Genomic DNA, 19,048 nt, shown 5'->3' on the forward strand with positions numbered 1-19,048 from the left:
GTATAAGCATAAACTATGAAATATCTCTCTTTTATTACATTTTTTATCTTCTTTAACTTTTTTACTTGATTGAACAAATTCCTCATTACTGGTCATCACAGTCAGTATTTACATGCACCTCTTTCTTTTCCCCACTTTGGCTTTGTGTATCAATGTAACCAATTGGAACTCCAGGCTTGGCTATTTTCATAATAGGCTTTACTACTCCTATAAAATCTCTCAGAAACTATGGGCCTGCTTCTACTCTTTCCTTCTTGTCAATTTCCAAATATGAATCATATACACAGCAAACTTACTTCACAATCACCCCACCCCCAATTTCCCTAAGAGCAGAGCCTTATTGAAAGAAGTCTCAAAGCTATGCTAATAAAGTAGGCATCCCTACTGAGCCCTCACTGTTACTCTGAAGTCTTTGTGTGTGTGTCTTATTGATAACATTACCAAAGTTTGCACATAAACTATCCCAGACCTTCTTAACTCTCCTGAAAGTACATATCCCACTTTGAAACCCTAAGAAAATGACCATGTCTTCTAATGTTTAGAGAATTCAAAGTCATTCTTAGAACATGTGAAAAAAGGCAATGTCAAAAATAAAACAAAACTAAAAAATAAAAATAACGAAACAAAACAACACAAAAAAAGTCATCTTCCTAATTCATTTTATTATCCAAGAATATGGTGCTATTCTATTCGCCAGGACTAATCCTCTGTATGCATTTGCATCTCACTGTTCCTTAACTTTCTCCAGGACTCTATTTTATTGGTCTTCTTTCAATTACATGTTTATTCTTTTTCTATTTCTTACTTCCTTCCCTTCAGTTTTAACTGTTCATAGGTCAAAAATCAGGAAACATCAAATTACTTCAATGCATTTCTTTCTTCCTCAGCCCCCAGGCCACTTCTTTTCCAAAAACTAGTTCACACAAACTAGCTCCCTTTTTTCAACACTCATTCTCTGGATTAATTGTAATATGATCTTCACCACATTCCTGAAAGTTGATTCTCTAGTCAGCAGTTAACTTCCTTTTCAACAAACCTGAAACCTCTTTCAGTTCTCATCCTAATTGTGTATGAACAGTTGGCCTATTGAGTATCCCTGCTTATTTGGCTTCTTCTCTTGTTTGGCCCTCAGGATCTTGCATTATTCAGTTTTTCCTACCTCTCTGTGGTCTCCTGTTTGTCTGCTTCACTGATTCACGATTCTACTGTGTGTATTTACATACTCCACCACCTGCTGATCTCATCTATATCCATACCTTCAATTTTCATGCTCTGTGGTATTGCTTCTTAACTTTGGCTGCATACTGGAAAGATTTTTAAAATTATTAATGATTATATTTACCCCCAAGTACCCTGATTTAATTGATCTGGGTATAGCATAGATATTGGGATCTTTCTAGTCTTCTTAAAGTCATTATAATCAACAGCCTAGGCTTAAGTCACTGCTCTGTGGATTTCTCTTGTTTACAGCAATTGACTTTTCAATTCAAACAATGCCTCGAAATCAATAAATCTAAATCTGTAATATTTTATCTGTGATCATACTAAGTCCCGATGAATTTACAATTTTATATCTTTTTTGTCTTCTAGCTCTGCTATAACCCACATATTCAAATGCTTTCTTACACATATTACTGAGCATCTCATATATTTTGCTCAATAACCCCAACCGTAGCCACCTGTTAACGCCACATTGCCTCCTGCTTAGACTTTTACAATTGTATCTAGTCAGTATACCCTTTCAGAATAATATTTTCAGAAAACAGTTTGATCAAATTATTGCCAATTTATTAGCTACTAAAATTAAATACAAGCTCATACAACATTTATTTCTCACTGTCCCCAAGCCTGTTTCATTTAACAAGACTAGACTCCTCAGATCTTTTCCTTCTTCACTCATCTTTTTATCCTATTGCTTATACTTTTTTTTTTCTCTTTATGTCCAACTTTCCAAGTCCCTTGGGGTCCAAGATAAGATCTTTGATTTAGTTTTAAATCTGATCTTGTTATAGTGGGAAATTTGCTTATCCTGTTTTGGTCTCAGTTGGTTGCTTGGGTTTTTTTTTACATCTGTAAGGTTGAGATGACATCTTTCTCTCAGAGTTTGAAATTGAAATAAGATAGTAATTGCAAAGTTCCTAGCTAAATATTAGTCCTCAAAAATGTTAACTACCTTTCCTGATTTTTCCTTCCATATAGTTCTAAAATTTGTGTCATATTATTTTTTATCATCCTCACTCAACTCTTTTATGGTTGTGTGTTTTGCCTCCTCAACAAGCTCTTAGGGACTGTGCCCCGTCTTGAATCATACTTCTTTTGTTACTACCACATACTTAAGATGTATTATATTCATTGTAGGGCTCATCAAATATTTGTTGAATGGGTTTTGCTAAATGAATTACAAAATCTTCAGAGTACAGACCAAAGTTTTGCAAGTCTAAATTATGGAGGATTTTTGTGGGAGCTTCTAATTTGTGGCTGAAAGAACAGAACCGAATAACTTCCAGTATTAAAACACACACACACACACACACACACACACACACACACACACACACACCCCCACACACAGAGAGAGAGAGAGAGAGAGAGAGGAGAAGAAAAAATAAAACAAGGAAAGGAAAAAACCAATTAAATTAATTTCTGGAAATCAAAATGCACATATTGTTTAAAACTGGATCTTATTCTCTGCCTACAATTTTAACCACATGGAAATACTGAGAGAAAAATAACTAAAATGTAGGTAAATTGTTTTAACTTCCTTTCATATGAGTTATGATGGTTGGCCAATGTCATGAATGAAATATACTTTGAGGTTTCTGTAAAGCATCAAAAAACTGCTGTATTAAAGTGAGATTATTACTGTATATACTATAAATATTGTGTAGGTGTGTTTCTTCCAATATTGAGAATATTCAATTTCTTCTTCTAATTTTTTTCAGTGTTTCATTTCTCTTTTTTTACTTCATCAAGACAAGCAAAGTATAAGTGCCACACATTAAAAATATACAAATAGATCACTCACACCGCATCAACTCCTACAGGCAAAAGGGCTTTTACTAAACATTGCTCCTCTTCGAAGCACATAATCACAGCTAAATGTATGAAGAGCCATCTGCTGGTCCAATGTAGCCAACTCCAATTAGCAAGATGTCTATTAGTGTCCATATTTCCAGGCCACTGAAGCTGAAGAGCTTGCCAAGGCCTTCTTGCCACTGGTCGAGGTAGAAATGGTCTGCTCCAAAACCACCAAGGGTGATACTTAGAGCCAGAGCAATAGATCACTTATAGCCTCCAGCCCAATTTCAGTACAGCGTTTTGAAAAAAGTAGTTACCCAAGTCATGAATGTGTTTATCATGCAGTTGGCAGTGTGATGCCGTTGAGGACAGGACCTCATGCGGTTGGTAGAATTGAAACATTCATATTCTGTTTCTGGAAGCTTCCAGCAAAATCAAGTCATGGTGATGATAAAGTTACTTTGGGATTTGAACTCCTAATCAACACAGGCAACAGAAGGTTTCACTGCACAGTCAAAAGTGACTAGCTTCCCATAGACATAGGGGACATTTGTTGTGCAGTCTATAAATTCTGCTGAATACCTGCTGCACAAACCATTGCTTGAACATAAAAGGTGGAATTTTGGTACTTTCACTGCCCAACAGGAAGTAGCACTGTGAGAGTAAAAGCAGCACATGGCACAGGCAGTGGGGACCCCACAGCTAAGCTGTTACAGCCACCCATAATTTTGTTTCATTAGTCATAATTGTTTTTGTTTTCATATCATTTATTATACTATGATCTACTCTCCCTCCTCTGACTCTCTTTGCTAAATGTGCTACCTGAAGTTCAGGTCTATCCAAATTCAGCTTCCTTGCCCGTCCTGAGTTGTGTGCTTTAGGTTACAGACGAAACCTCAAGATGTCTTTGTCATAATTAGAGTACAGTCAACTCTCAATTATCTATGATAATGGATTACTGGGAGAGCCTGAATAAACAAATTGGTTTGAAGATTTGTCACCTTGAGTGAACCCTGTCTCCCATGCTGTCCCTTGGGAGTGGTAGCAAGAGTAGGGTGAGGGAAACAGGCAGGCCAACTCCTGACAGTGACTCACGCTCCAGAGGGTAGCTTCACAGATAACTTCTGGAATGTCCCTGTCACTCCTCTCTTAAAGATGAAAGGATGGAAAAAACTGAGAGCCACTAGCAACAAACATTTGTTGAGTGAATGAATGAATGATAGGATTCACTTGATGTGGTTCCCATAGAGAAGAAGTCTCATCTTTCACTTCCATCACCAGTTTGGAGTGAATAAATGCACTCACTGAAGAAACACTGTGGTAGTGCAAAGATATCGCTAAGGAGGCTCTACATAGATGAGGTACATTTCTGTCAGTGCTCATAAATCATGGGCAATTTAAATATATTCACTGCAATAAAGCAACAGACCAACAAGGAAACATTTTTAAATTAATGCTATAAAAGGAATAATGCTTCTATAAATATTGCCCAATGTTTATAATATTTATATCCATTTCTTTTTTGCTACTTTGGAAATAACTGGTATTTTCCCGTAGGAGATACACAGAAAAATGTGAACCGTTTGTTGAAATAGATGAAAAGATACAGATCTTCTAATTGCGCTGCTAGTTGTCAAATGACTAATGAATTTGAATTCAATCAATGTTCATTAAACATTTGTCAATTGTAGGCATTTTTCTAGTGACTGAGCATGAAGAGATAGTTGAACAAAGATAAATAGGATATTGCAACTGCCCGTTCGTTGTTTCTATGGATACCTGGTGTGTTACAGGAGAATTAAACTCCAGGCTCAAGTTATTCCTAGGCAATGTGATACTTTCTATGCGTTTTTTTTTTTTTCTAAGAAAGAGAATATTATGATTAAGGAAAATATTCTAATTTAGCTAAAGCTGAGTGTATTATTTTTCAGAATTAAGACAGTAAGTATTGCATTAACAGAGAAATGTGAGGAATACACTTTCCTTGAGGCAACTTGAAGAAGAAAAAAAGCACTCTGAGAGTTCAAAGGTCTTAATTTCAGTAATAATTTCACTATGAACTATCTATAAACCTTCAGTTGTCTGGTATTCTTTTTGTTCTTGTAACATGATGGATTTGGAGTACATAAACTTATAAATTCCTCCCAGACTTAACTTAAAAAAAGACTCTGATAAAGAAAGATTGAATTTCTGAGAAATACATGACAAAAATTAACAGGTCTTGGAGACATTGAATATGAATAGTTGGTAGAGTATAGAGCCTAAGGAGATTCTGAAAAAGCCGATTTGAATAACTGACGTCTGGTTAACAGAGTTAACTGTTAAATCTCTCAAAATGCAGGCAAAATGAGGAGAAAGCAGCAGCCAGGTGATTTGACAATTGAGCACTGATTGCTTAGGAAAGCTATCATCCATCTTTTTTTCTGTTTTTGTTTTCCTGACTTGTGTATTCTTGTTCTAACCATCTAGAAAAATTTCCTTGGCATTATGCATAAAAACTCATTACTCACTTAGCATGGACAAAGCAGATACTCTTCAAGCCTCATTTAATTTGTATCTATGAGGAATGATGAACAGAAAGCATGAGCTCTAATTATAAATTTAAGGTAGTGGGGTAAAGCTTAAAGTAGTGACTACCCGTGAGCCTAGCTAATGGTGGTATTAGGTGCAATAAAGTGAAGACAAAAACTTGCAGAGCCAGTTTCAGCTGAGCTTCCATGGTGACAGAGACCTTCACAAAATGCTATTAAGTCTGTTTGTAATGACACATCATTGCATCAGGCTTTGAATATTTAACTCATATCACATACTTTAATTTCATTAGATATGAGAGGCTGCTTTTATGTGTATGTATGAAAAGTCTGAAAGGTTTTAAGTTCAAAATAAGCAGATAGTTTTTTTATTTTTATAGGAATTTGAGGATTCTTCATTCTCAGTCACTGCAATTCATTATTTTGTGTGTAAAATAATGGCCATGTAATTTTCTACCTAAGAATGATATATTACTTGTATATCCAACATGTTCATTGCTAAAATAATCCTTTTAAAATTATACATTAAGATAAAGGTAGGATCTAGTCTCTTTCCAACTGTACCATATTCAAAATGTAACTCCTTACATGCCAAAGTTCAGTCATAACTTGCCTCCTCTCTAGCTTAACTAAAGTGAAGTAATATTAGAGGAAGATGGTTAAATGTTATTGATGATTATTCACAGATATTAAAAAATGTTATAAATGTTTCTAAAGATTTCTGGAAACTCACCCCATATATTAGGTCAAAATCCATGTCTAAAATGCATCTTAATTTAAATGCCATTTGATCCTTTTTAAAATTATTTTGCTTAAATTTGTATAAGCTGACTACCTCCATCTTCTTCAGGCTTCTGGAGTTGTCTTTCCTTTTGATATATAAATAAAGCCACCTGAAGCTCTCCTCTCATGTGCTATAGGTAATAAATATTCTAATATTTCCTACGATTATCAAATGGAATGGAAATTTGCTGCTTTTATCTTTTTCCTCCAAATTTCTTTCTCTATATCAGATTTTTTGTTGTTAAGAAATCACATTGGGAGATTGTTGTTAAGTTAAATTGACATTTTAGGAGGTTCAAAGATGGCCAAATAAGAACAGCTCCAGTCTACAGCTCCCAGTGTGAGCGATGCAAAAGACGGGTGATTTCTGCATTTCCAACTGAGGTACCGGGCTCATCTCACTGGGGCTTGTTGGACAGTGGGTGCAGGACAGTGGGTGCAGTGCACCGAGTGTGAGCTGAAGCAGGGCGAGGCATCGCCTCACCCAGGAAATGCAAGGGGTCAGGGAATTCCATTTCCTAGCCAAGCGAAGCTGTGACAGAGGGCACCTGGAAAATTGGGTCACTCCCACCCTAATACTGCATTTTTACAATAGTCTTAGCAAACGGCACACCAGGAGATTATATCCTGCGCCTGGCTCAAAGGGTCCCACGCCCACAGAGCCCCACTCATTGCTAGCACAGCAGTCTGAGATCAAACTGCAAGGCAGCAGCGAGGCTGGGGGAGGGGCACCCGCCATTGCTGAGGCTTGAGTAGGTGAACAAAGCGGCTGGGAAGCTCAAACTGGGTGGAGCCCACTGCAGCTCAAGGAGGCCTGCCTGCCTCTGTAGACTCCACCTCTGGGGGCAGAGTGTAGCCGAACAAAAGGCAGCAGAAACCTTGCAGACTTAAATGTCCCTGTCTGACAGCTTTGAAGAGAGTAATGGTTCTCCCAGCACGCAGCTGAAGATCTGAGAACAGACAGACTGCCTCCACAAGTGGGTCCCTGACCCCCGAGTAGCCTAACTGGGAGGCACCTCCCAGTAGAGGCAGACTGACACCTCACACGGCCGGGTACCCCTCTGAGACGAAACTTTCAGAGAAACGATCAGGCAGGAACATTTGCTGTTCAGCAATATTCACTGTTCTGCAGCCTCCGCTGCTGACACCCAGGCAAACAGGATCAGGAGTGGACGTCCAGCAAATTCCAACAGACCTGCAGCTGAGGGTCCTGGCTGTTAGAAGGAAAACTAACAAACAGAAAGGACATCCACACTAAAATTTCATCTGTACGTCACCATCATCAAAGACCAAATGTAGATAAAACCACAAAGATGGGGAAAAAACAGAGCAGAAAAGCTGAAAATTCTAAAATTCAGAGTGCCTCTCCCACTCCAAAGGAACACAGCTCCTTGCCAGCAATGGAACAAAGCTGTATGGAGAATGACTTTGACGAGTTGAGAGAAGAAGGCTTCAGACGATCAAACTTCTCTGAGCTAAAGGAGGAAGTTCAAACCCATGGCAAAGAAGCTAAAAACCATGAAAAAAGATTAGACGAATGGCTAACTAGAATAACTAGTGTAGAGAACTCCTTAAATGACCTGTTGGAGCTGAAAACCATCGCACAAGAACTACATGATGAATGCACAAGCTTCAGTAGCCCATTCGATCAAGTGGAAGAAAGGGTATCAGTGACTGAAGATCAAATGAATGAAATGAAGTGAGAAGAGAAGTTTAGAGAAAAATGAGTAAAAAGATATGAACAAAGCCTCCAAGAAATATGGAACTATATGAAAAGACCAAATCTACATCTGATTGGTGTACCTGAAAGTGACGGGGAGAATGGAACCAAGTTGGAAAATACTCTGCAGGATATTATCCAGGAGAACTTCCCCAAACTGGCAAGGCAGGCCAACATTCAAATTCAGGAAATACAGAGAATGCCACAAAGATACTCCTCGAGAAGAGGAACTCCAAGACACATAATTGTCAGATTCACCAAAGTTCAAATGAAGGAAAAAATGTTAAGGGCATCCAGAGAGAAAGGTCGGGTTACCCACAAAGGGAAGTCCATCAGAATAACAACTGATCTCTCGGCAGAAACTCTACAAGCCAGAAGAGAGTGGGGGCCAATATTCAACATTCTTAAAGAAAAGAATTTTCAACCCAGAATTTCATATCTAGCCAAACTAAGCTTCATAAGTGAAGGAGAAATAAAATCCTATACAGACAAGCAAATGCTGAGAGATTTTGTCACCACCAGGCCTGCCCTACAAGAGCTCCTCAAGGAAGCACTAAACATGGAAAGGAACAACCACTACCAGCCACTGCAAAAACATGCCAAATTGTAAAGACCATGGAGGCTAGGAAGAAACTACATCAACTAACGAGCAAAATAACCAGCTAACATCATAATGACAGGATCAAATTCACACATAACAATATTAACCTTAAATGTAAATGAGCTAAATGCTCCAATTAGAAGACACAGACTGGCAAATTGGATAGAGTCAAGACCCATCAGTGTGCTGTATTCAGGAGCCCCATCTCACATGCAGAGACACACATAGGCTCAAAATAAAGGGATGGAGGAAGATCTACCAAGCAAATGGAAAACAAAAAAAGGCAGGGGTTGCAATCCTAGTCTCTGATAAAACAGACTTTAAACCAACAAAGATCAAAAGAGACAAAGAAGGCCATTACATAATGGTAAAGGGATCAATTCAACAAGAAGAGCTATTCTAAATATATATGCACCCAATACAGGAGCACCCAGATTCATAAACCAAGTCCTTACAGATCTACAAAGAGACTTAGACTCCCACACAATAATAATGGGAGACTTTAACACCCCACTGTCAACATTAGACAGATCAACAAGACAGAAAGTTAACAAGGATATCCAGGAATTGAACTCAGCTCTGCACCAAGTGGACCTAATAGACATCTACAGAACTCTCCACCCCAAATCAACAGAATGTACATTCTTCTCAGCACCACATTGCACTTATTCTAACATTGACCACATAGTTGGAAGTAAAGCACTCCTCAGCAAATGTAAAAGAACAGAAATTATAACAAACTTTCAGACCACAGTGCAATCAAACTAGAACTCAGAATTAAGAAACTCACTCAAAACTGCTCAACTACCTGGAAACTGAACAACCTGCTCCTGAATGACTACTGGGTACATAACAAAATGAAGGCAGCAATAAAGATGTTCTTTGAAACCAACAAGAACAAAGACACAACACACCAGAATCTCTGGGACACATTTAAAGCAGTGTGTAGAGGGAAATTTATAGCACTAAATGCCCACAAGAGAAAGCAGGAAAGATCTAAAATTGACACCCTAACATCACAATTAAAGAAACTAGAGAAGCAAGAGCAAACACATTCAAAAGCTAGCAGAAGGCAAGAAATAACTAAGATCAGAGCAGAACTGAAGGAGATAGAGACAGAAAAAAACCCTTCAAAAAATCAATGAATCCAGGAGCTGTTTTTTTGAAAAGACCAACAAAATTGATAGACTGCAAGCAAGACTAATAAAGAAGAGAGAAGAATAAAATAGACTCAATAGAAAATGATAAAGGGGATATCACCACCGATCCCACAGAAATGCAAACTACCATCAGAGAGTACTATAAACACCTCTATGCAAATAAACTAGAAAATCTAGAAGAAATGGATAAATTCTGGACACATACACTCTCCCAAACCAGGAAGAAGTTGAATCCCTGAATAGACCAATAACAGGCTCTGAAATTGAGGCAATAATTAATAGCTTACCAACCAAAAAAAGTCCAAGACAAGATGGATTCACAGCCGAATTCTACCAGAGGTAGAAGGAGGAGCTGATACCCTTCCTTCTGAAACTATTCCAATGAATAGAAAAAGAGGGAATGCACCCTAGCTCATTTTATGAGGCCAGCATCATCCTGATACCAAAGCCTGGCAGAGACACAACCAAAAAAAAGAGAATTTTAGACCAATATCTCCAAAGAACATCGATGCAAAAATCCTCAATAAAATACTGACAAACTGAATCCAGCAGCACATCAAAAAGCTTATCTACCATGATCAAGTGGGCTTCATCCCTGGGATGAAGGCTAGTTCAACATATGCAAATCAATAAATGTAATCCAGCATGTAAACAGAACGAACCAAAGACAAAACCACATCATTATCTCAATAGATGCAGAAAAGGCCTTTGACAAAATTCAACAACTCTTCATGCTAAAAACTCTCAATAAATTAGGTATTGATGGGACATATCTCAAAATAATAAGAGCTATTTATGCAAACCCACAGCCAATATCATACTGAATGGGCAAAAAATGGAAGCATTCCCTTTGAAAACTGGCACAAGACAGGGATGCCCTCTCTCACCACTCCTATTCAACATAGTGTTGGAAGTTCTGGCCAGGGCAATCAGGCAGGAGAAAGAAATAAAAGGTATTCAATTAGGAAAACAGGAAGTCAAATTGTACCTGTTTGCAGATGACATGATTATATACCTAGAAAACTCCATTGTCTCAGCCCAAAATCTCCTTAAGCTGATAAGCAACTTCAGCAAAGTCTCAGGATACAAAATGAATTTGCAAAAATCACAAGTATTCCTATACACCAATAACAGACTAACAGAACCAAATCATGAGTGAAATCCCATTCACAATTGCTTCAAAGAGAATAAAATACCTAGGAATCCAACTTACAAGGCATGTGAAAGATCTCTTCAAGGAGAACTACAAACCACTGCTCAACGAAATAAAAGAGGACACAAACAAATGGAAGAACATTCTATGCTCATAGATAGGAAGAATCAATATCTTGAAAATGGCCATAACGCCCAAGGTAATTTATAGATTCAATGCTATCCCCATCAAGCTACCAATGACTTTCTTCACAGAGTTGGAAAAAACTACTTTAAAGTTCATATGGAACCAAAAAAGAGCCTGCATTGCCAAGTCAATCCTAAGCCAAAAGAACAAAGCTGGAGGCATCACGCTACCCGACTTCAAACTACACTACAAGCCTACAGTAACCAAAACAGCATGGTACTGGTACCAAAACAGAGATATAAACCAGTGGAACAGAACAGAGCCCTCAGAAATAATACCACACATCTACAACCATCTGATCTTTGACAAACCTGTCAAAAACAAGAAATGGGGAAAGGATTCCCTATTTAATAAATGGTGCTGGGAAAACTGGCTAGCCATATGTAGAAAGCTGAAACTGGATCCCTTCCTTACACCTTATACAAAAATTAATTCAAGATGGATTAAAGACTTTCATGTTAGACCTAAAACCATAAAAACCGTAGAAGAAAACCTAGGCAATACCTTTCAGGACATAGGCATGGGCAAGGACTTCATGTCTAAAACACCAAAAGCAATGGCAACAAAAGCCAAAATTGACAAATGGGATCTAATTAAACTAAAGAGCTTCTGCACAGCAAAAGAAATTACCATCAGAGTCAACAGGCAACATACAGAATGGGAAAAAATTTTTGCAATCTACTCATCTGACAAAGGGCTAATATCCAGAATCTACAAAGAACTCAAACAAATTTACAAGAAAAAAACAAACAACCCCATCACAAAGTGGGCAAAGGATATGAAAAGACACTTTTCAAAAGAAGACATTTATGCAGCCAACAGACAAATGAAAAAATGCTCATCATCACTGGCCATCAGAGAAATGCAAATCAAAACCACAATGAGATACCATCTCACACCAGTTAGAATGGCCATCATTAAAAAGTCAGGAAACAACAGGTGCTGGAGAGGATGTGGAGAAATAGGAACACTTTTACACTGTTGGTGGGACTGTAAACTAGTTCAACCATTGTGGAAGTCAGTGTGGTGATTGCTCAGGGATCTAGCACTAGAAATACCATTTGACCCAGCCATCCCATTACTGGGTATATACCCAAAGGACTATAAATCATGCTGCTATAAAGACACATGCACACATATGTTTATTGCTGCACTATTCACAATAGCAAAGAGTTGGAACCAACCCAAATGTCCATCAATGATAGACTGGATTAAGAAAATGTGGCACATGTACACCATGGAATACTACACAGCCATAAAAAAAGGATGAGTTCATGTCCTTTGTAGGGACGTGGATGAAGCTGGAAACCATCATTCTCAGCAAACTATCGCAAGGACAAAAAAACAAACACCTCATGTTCTCACTCATAGGTGGGAACTGAACAATGAGAACACTTGGACACAGGAAAGGGAACATCACACACCGGGGCCTGTCGTGGAGTGGGGGGAGGAGTGAGGGATAGCATTAAGAGATATACCTAAGGTAAATGACGAGTTAATGGGTGCAGCACACCAACATGGCAAATGTACACATATGTAACAAACCTGCACATTATGCACATATACCCTAGAACTTAAAGTATAATTTTTTTAAAGGTGACATTTTAAATTTTGTTTGCCAAATTCTTAGCAAATATGCCCCTATTAGATACAAACTTATTGGTGCTGCTTAATATCATAGAATCATGAAGACTTTAAGTTATCTGTGTTTTGTAGTTGTTAAAACAATCCTCAAATAATTAGTAAGTTATTTCATTGAAATACTTTTAGAAAGAATAGGAGAGTCTTTGAAAGCTCTTGTTACAAATAGTGGTAATATGTACTGTATTTCTTTCTTTCTTTTTTTTTTTTTTTGAGACAGAGTCTGGCTGTCGCCCAGGCTGGAGTGCAATGGCGCGATCTCGGCTCACTGCAGGCTCCGCCCCCCGGGGTTCACACCATTCTCCTGCCTCAGCCTCCCGAGTAGCTGGGACTACAGGCGCCCGCCACCTCACCCAGCTAATTTTTTGTATTTTTAGTAGAGACGGGGTTTCACTGTGTTAGCCAGGATGGTCTCGATCTCCTGACCTCGTGATCCACCCTCCTCGGCCCCCCAAAGTGCTGAGATTACAGGCGTGAGCCACCATGCCCGGCCGGTAATATGTAGTGTATTTCATGCTGAAGATAAACACTTCATATGAAACATTGATTTAATACATTTTTCTAATAATAATTCTAGGTATTAGATATATTTCCAAGACTATAGAATAAAGCTTTAAATTCATATTAATATTTACTTTTCCCTGGGCTTACCAATGAAGAACTTTGTATCTAACTAATAAACAGGTATATTGTACATGACATTCTGTAGGAGAAGCAAAAAGGAAGGATTCAACAAAAGAAACTAGATAACTGCATTATACATCTTTCACACAAACAATTGTGAACAGTAAAGTTACTTAATGCAGACCAAAGACCTTTAAAAGTTTGTTTGCCTAAATGGCAATTACAACCTCTACATACAAACAAGAAAAATAAAAATAATACAGGACAGTATATTTGTAATGATTACAGTACATATATCACTTTTAACTATTAACTGGATTCTCCCATATTGTGATTTGTTTTCTGCTCAACATTTTACTTTCCCCAGCTTCTCTCAACTCTACCTTTTTCTGATAGGTGGACATGGAATCTTTTTATTCTCCAAAATATTATAAAACAATACTTTCTCATGAAAAGAACGCTAATGAGGTTTGAGGATAATGACTCAAGTGCAGCTCAGAAAAGGAACAATTCAATTCAAATGTATGACCTCAAAATCTGTTGCTAACTTCTCACTAGGAGCCACCTGCTTACTATCACTTTATAAGTCTCAAAACTCAGTATTGCAGGGTAATTTTTCATTTTTGATCACTTTGTTTTTTATTTTACATCCCTTTGTTAAAATTTGAATCCTCTACTCCACTGTGGTTTCTTAAGCAATTTTTTTCAAATAAACAAAAATAATTACTTATACAGAGTACCTAAGACAAAACAGCACAAACCACTGAGATAAATTTTTACACTTGCCATAGCAAGTTTTCCTTTGTATAGCCATTTAAATGTTTTCCTCATTGATAGATTTACATAATAATTTTTTGTTACAATCTTTTGCATTTTTTGGAAATTGAAGTTTTGATGTGACACTCTTGATGTTATCTGTTATAAAATACGTGTTTAAAAGTAAGATATCTGTACTATACTTATAGTAATACAGTTTTTCTAAAAACAGTTTTTGAAGAATAAAAGAAATACATGCTGTAGTATTTTTAGCCAACAATCATATGCCTTTTTTTCTATGTTATATTAGCAATTTAAGTCTAAGTGTTCTCATTAAGAATTTATAAGTTGTTCTATATTACTTTTAAGCATTGAGAATTATGATTAATTCATATGTATATAAAATATTGGTTTTCATAACAAATAATTACGACCTTTATTTCTTTATTTTGAGAAAAACATGGAATATAACAATCTGCAATTCTCCTTGGCCATAACTTGATTCCTCAACATAAGTAAGCATTACTGGAAAAATGATTTTTTTCTAAAAATAAGGCAGATTTTTTTTTTGACAAATTGTCATTTGATACCTGAGCGATAGTCTTTATAATACATAAGTTACATCAACCTCTCTTAACTTTGAAAATTCTGTGGTCTGGCCAAGCGCGGTGGCTCATGCCTGTAATCCCAGCACTTTGGGAGGCCGAGACGGGCGGATCACGAGGTCGGGCGATGGAGACCATCCTGGCTAACACGGTGAAACCCCGTGTCTACTAAAAATACAAAAAATTAGCTGGGCGTGGTGGCGGGCACCTGTAGTCCCAGCTACTTGGGAAGCTGAGGCAGGAGGATGGCGTGAACCCGGGAGGCGGAGCTTGCAGTGAGCCTAGATCGTGCCACTGCACTCCAGCCTGGGCGACAGAGTGAGACTCCATCTCAAAAAAAAAAAAAAAAAAAAAAATTCTGTGGTCTATTCTGGGGTACTTGGATGTTTCTACTGCCTTTCATTGCTCAGCCTGTTTTGTGAATAGAAAATCTTTTCAACAACCATATACAGTGCAACTTTATCTGTCTTATCAGGTATTAGAAAACTTATGGCTATTGCCCCAAATTAAGTATAAACGTGGTCATCCTTCAAGGAAGAACACATACATTGCTTATAATACTTGTTTTATATCTGATCTCATAGCTCTGTTTTTGTTCTCTTTCTATCCACATACAAATGTTTATTTCAATGATGGACTGTAGTAAGATATATTAAATAAACTTTTGTGATAGAGTGAAATTTGCATAAATACCCAAATGAAATGTCAGTAGAATGAACAGATAGTTACCCTATAAATAACCCCCAAGAGCTAAGAGCAGAAACTGCAGCAAAACCTACTGTTCAAACTGATGGGCACTTACATATTTTTGACATATGTATAGTGATGCACCCTTCATTATAAAATCAAGAAAATATTGGACTAATAATGGTTGCTATAATAATAAAAGTCTACTCTATACAAGGTGAGATGCTGAGTATTTTTCATGCTACATCTCCTACCTTTAAAGCATTCCAAACAGGCATTATTATTATCACAATTTTCCAGTTGAGGAACTTCATGAACAGAATAGTTGAATATTTTGATTAAAATCATGCAAGTAACTAGGGCTTGAACCCAAATTTGAACCAAATATGTCTGGCTTCTTAAAGGAGACTTGTCTTAATTATTTTGTTGAATAAATTACTTTTAATTTGAGCCAAGAAAAACGACACTTTTGGACAATTAACTAATATACAAGCCCTGTTAATGTCATATTTGAGGAAAATAGTGTAAGACACATAAAAAATATCTTCAGTACTCATATGATAATGGCAGTTCCCACAATGGTCTAATTTATTCCATCATTTTCATCTTAGATTAGGCACTATTTGAAAAAGAGACAATAACCCTTGGGCACCTGTAGTCTCCAGAGCAGCCCTTTAACACATTTCTGTTTCCCAATTACCCTTGGCTTGGGACCTAGTGCTTTTTATGCTTCTTCCAAGTCAATGAGCTCTATGGATCACTTTAGAAATGCTTCTCTCCACATCCCTTCATTTAGCTTGGTAAAGTGTTTAGTCATCAGCTCTGCTGTAAGTTAATAAACCACACTCTAATACCATTTCTTTAGAATCATTTGGCTAGATATTTAAAATCACAAAAGTTAGGGCTGCAATCCAGACCACCTCAATCAAATTCACCAGGGTGAAGTTCAGGAATCTGCATTTTTAACAAGCACTCTTTGTGAGTTTGTTGTGGAAACAGGTTTGGGAATTACCTCCAAAAGACTCATGACTTGGCTTGACCTAAATTTAAATCTCCAACTCAGGATATTTTCCTCCTCAGTCTGTCTTACTTTTGAATGATAAATCCCAGTTACCATTACCACCCTCATCCTTTGTGAAACTGCTATTCCTCACATTATTTGACATTTTTGTATTTTATAATTTTTTGGACGATTGCTTTAGGAGTGGGGTAGTATGGGTGGATGCTAAAAGAAGGATATGTAGCTTTGATATCCATCTTCGGGCTCTTTCCCTTTAAGGTAATTTAGAGGTTTTTTGATAAGATTTGTACTTCGAAAGCAAAACAATTATTACCAATCAGCATGCCATGTACCTGAACTTACTCGAGAACAGTGACTTGCAAATTTCACAGGATACTAACAAACATTTCAAAATCTTAGCTTCAGTTCTGAAAAGGTATAAAACTTTTCTGTTCCCTTGTCTGGGATATGACAAATGCTACTTAGAATAATTTTTTGTTGTTGTTGTTGAGATGAAATCTCACTCTATCGCCCAGGCTGGAGTGCAGTGGTGCGATCTCAGCTCACTGCAACCTCTGTCTCCCGGGTTCAAGCAATTCTCCTGCCTCAGCCTCCAGAGTAGCTGGGACTACAGGTGCATGCCACCAAGCCTAGCTAATTTTTGTATTTTTTTTTTTTTTAGTAGAGACAGGATTTCACCATATTCGCCACAATGGTCTCAAACTCCTGACCTCGTGATCTGCCTACGTCAGCCTCCCAAGGTGCTGAGATTATAGGCACAAGCCACTGCTTCCGGCCTAGAATAAATTTTAAAACTTCAAAAATAGTATTTGAAATGGAAAAACCATATCTTGATTTTATATCTGTATAAGTACCAATGTATTTGCCCTGAGTGATGGAAACAGGAAAGAGAGGAAGTAGTGTTCATTTCAAATAAAGTATGTAAGCAATATTTTACCCATAATAGACATTTAACTTTTCTTTCATTACTTACAATAATAAGAATTAACATTTATAGAATAACTATAAAGTTCCAGGCACTATGCTTGCCCTTTTGTTATGTATCTAATTTTATTAACATGTATTGGCAGATATTAGGTTCTAATCTCTGTTGGGCACTAGAGATATTAAAATAAATAATACAAGTTACTATTCTCTCCACCTCTCTTTCCAGAATTGCTTTTTCTGTTTTGGAAACACAAATGACGTTCTTTTTTCCTTAGCCATACATTGGTTAGCTAACATAACCGTGACTCTTTTGTCTACCATGGCCAATAATAACAACCCTACAGCCCCACCCTAACTAATCTGGAAAGAAATGAGAGATAAGAGGGAACATATCAGGAGAAGCAGAGTTTTGAGTTTTAACTCCCTCCTTTTTCAGTTAGTAGGCTACTTTAACCTCTTCTTAAGGTGGTTCTATAAAGAATAAAATAAAATAAATAGAGCCATGTGCAATAAATAAACAACTAACATTTGTTGTGCATGTACCAAATCTATGGAAGGAATTATTTAAAATAATTTGACCAAGTTGAAAACCTTAAAAGTTATCTAATTTAGCTTTCTAATTTTTTTATTTTAAATTATTTTCTAGGTTGGAATCTGACATCCTAGAATTCAAATTATTTACAGCCTTCAGGTTTCCAGTACTCAGTTAGTTGACTTTGACATTACCCATTACGCTGTAGCTGTTTGATATTCAAAAAAGTCTTTAAAGAGCCTCAGCAAAGAAATAAGAAAGTTAGAAGGATATTATATACAGGAAACACTTTTAAAATTTTTAAATTATAAAGATCCTGTATTTTGAAATATATTTATAGTGGAAAAGAAATATGTCATCCCTAAAATCATCAAGTTAATACAAAAACTTGCAGAAAAATTTTGCATTTCCAATTTCATATGGATTTGCTTTTAGGTATGCAGTTTTTATTTTTAACATAGTTGTTTACAGACATTTGTGAAATAATTCCTTTTAAACTAGATTTTACTATTGTATTCTTATAATGAGAAATATTAATATTTATAAATTTCAGTAATCTGAACTTTAATAATACCCGAGAACCTACTCTAATAATACCCGAGAACCTACTTAACACTTCCTCTATTATCAGGATTTTAATTTGCTGTTATGCATAAAGCTAAGACAAATACTTTTATGCATATATGTTTTCACAAATTTTGGAATATTTTCCCTCTACTTATTATGAACTGTAGGAATGCTGATAGAAAGCTGTGAATTGTTGATCTATACTATTATTTCCAAAGTACTTTCCAATATGTTACACCAATTGCTGTAAATAAATCTAGGGGTTTACTTATCAAGGAAGACCATTTCATTCATTTTATTTTCAAATGGAAAGTTCTTCAATAATAGGAATGGTGGGGCTGTTACATGATAGAAATGCATAAACTCTAACAATGCTGAGAAAATGAGAACTAAATACCTAAAATTCTGATACTTACAGACCAGAGCCATTATAGACATATTTAGTCTCGATTTTTTGTTTGTTTTGTAGAGACAGGGTCTCTCTATGTTGGCCTGACTGGTCTCAAACTCCTGGCCTCAAGCAATCCTCCTGCCTC

General features: G+C 36.8%; 1 pseudogene; it reads right to left on the reverse strand.

Moving 5' to 3' along the window:
• Positions 1 to 3,095: 3,095 nt before the first annotated feature.
• LOC116479576 (TM2 domain-containing protein 3-like) lies at positions 3,096 to 6,306 on the reverse strand (annotated as a pseudogene).
• Positions 6,307 to 19,048: the final 12,742 nt, after the last annotated feature.

The sequence above is a fragment of the Hylobates moloch genome, unplaced genomic scaffold (genome assembly GCF_009828535.3).
Source record: "Hylobates moloch isolate HMO894 unplaced genomic scaffold, HMol_V3 SCAFFOLD_12, whole genome shotgun sequence".
NCBI classification, from domain to species: domain Eukaryota; kingdom Metazoa; phylum Chordata; class Mammalia; order Primates; family Hylobatidae; genus Hylobates; species Hylobates moloch.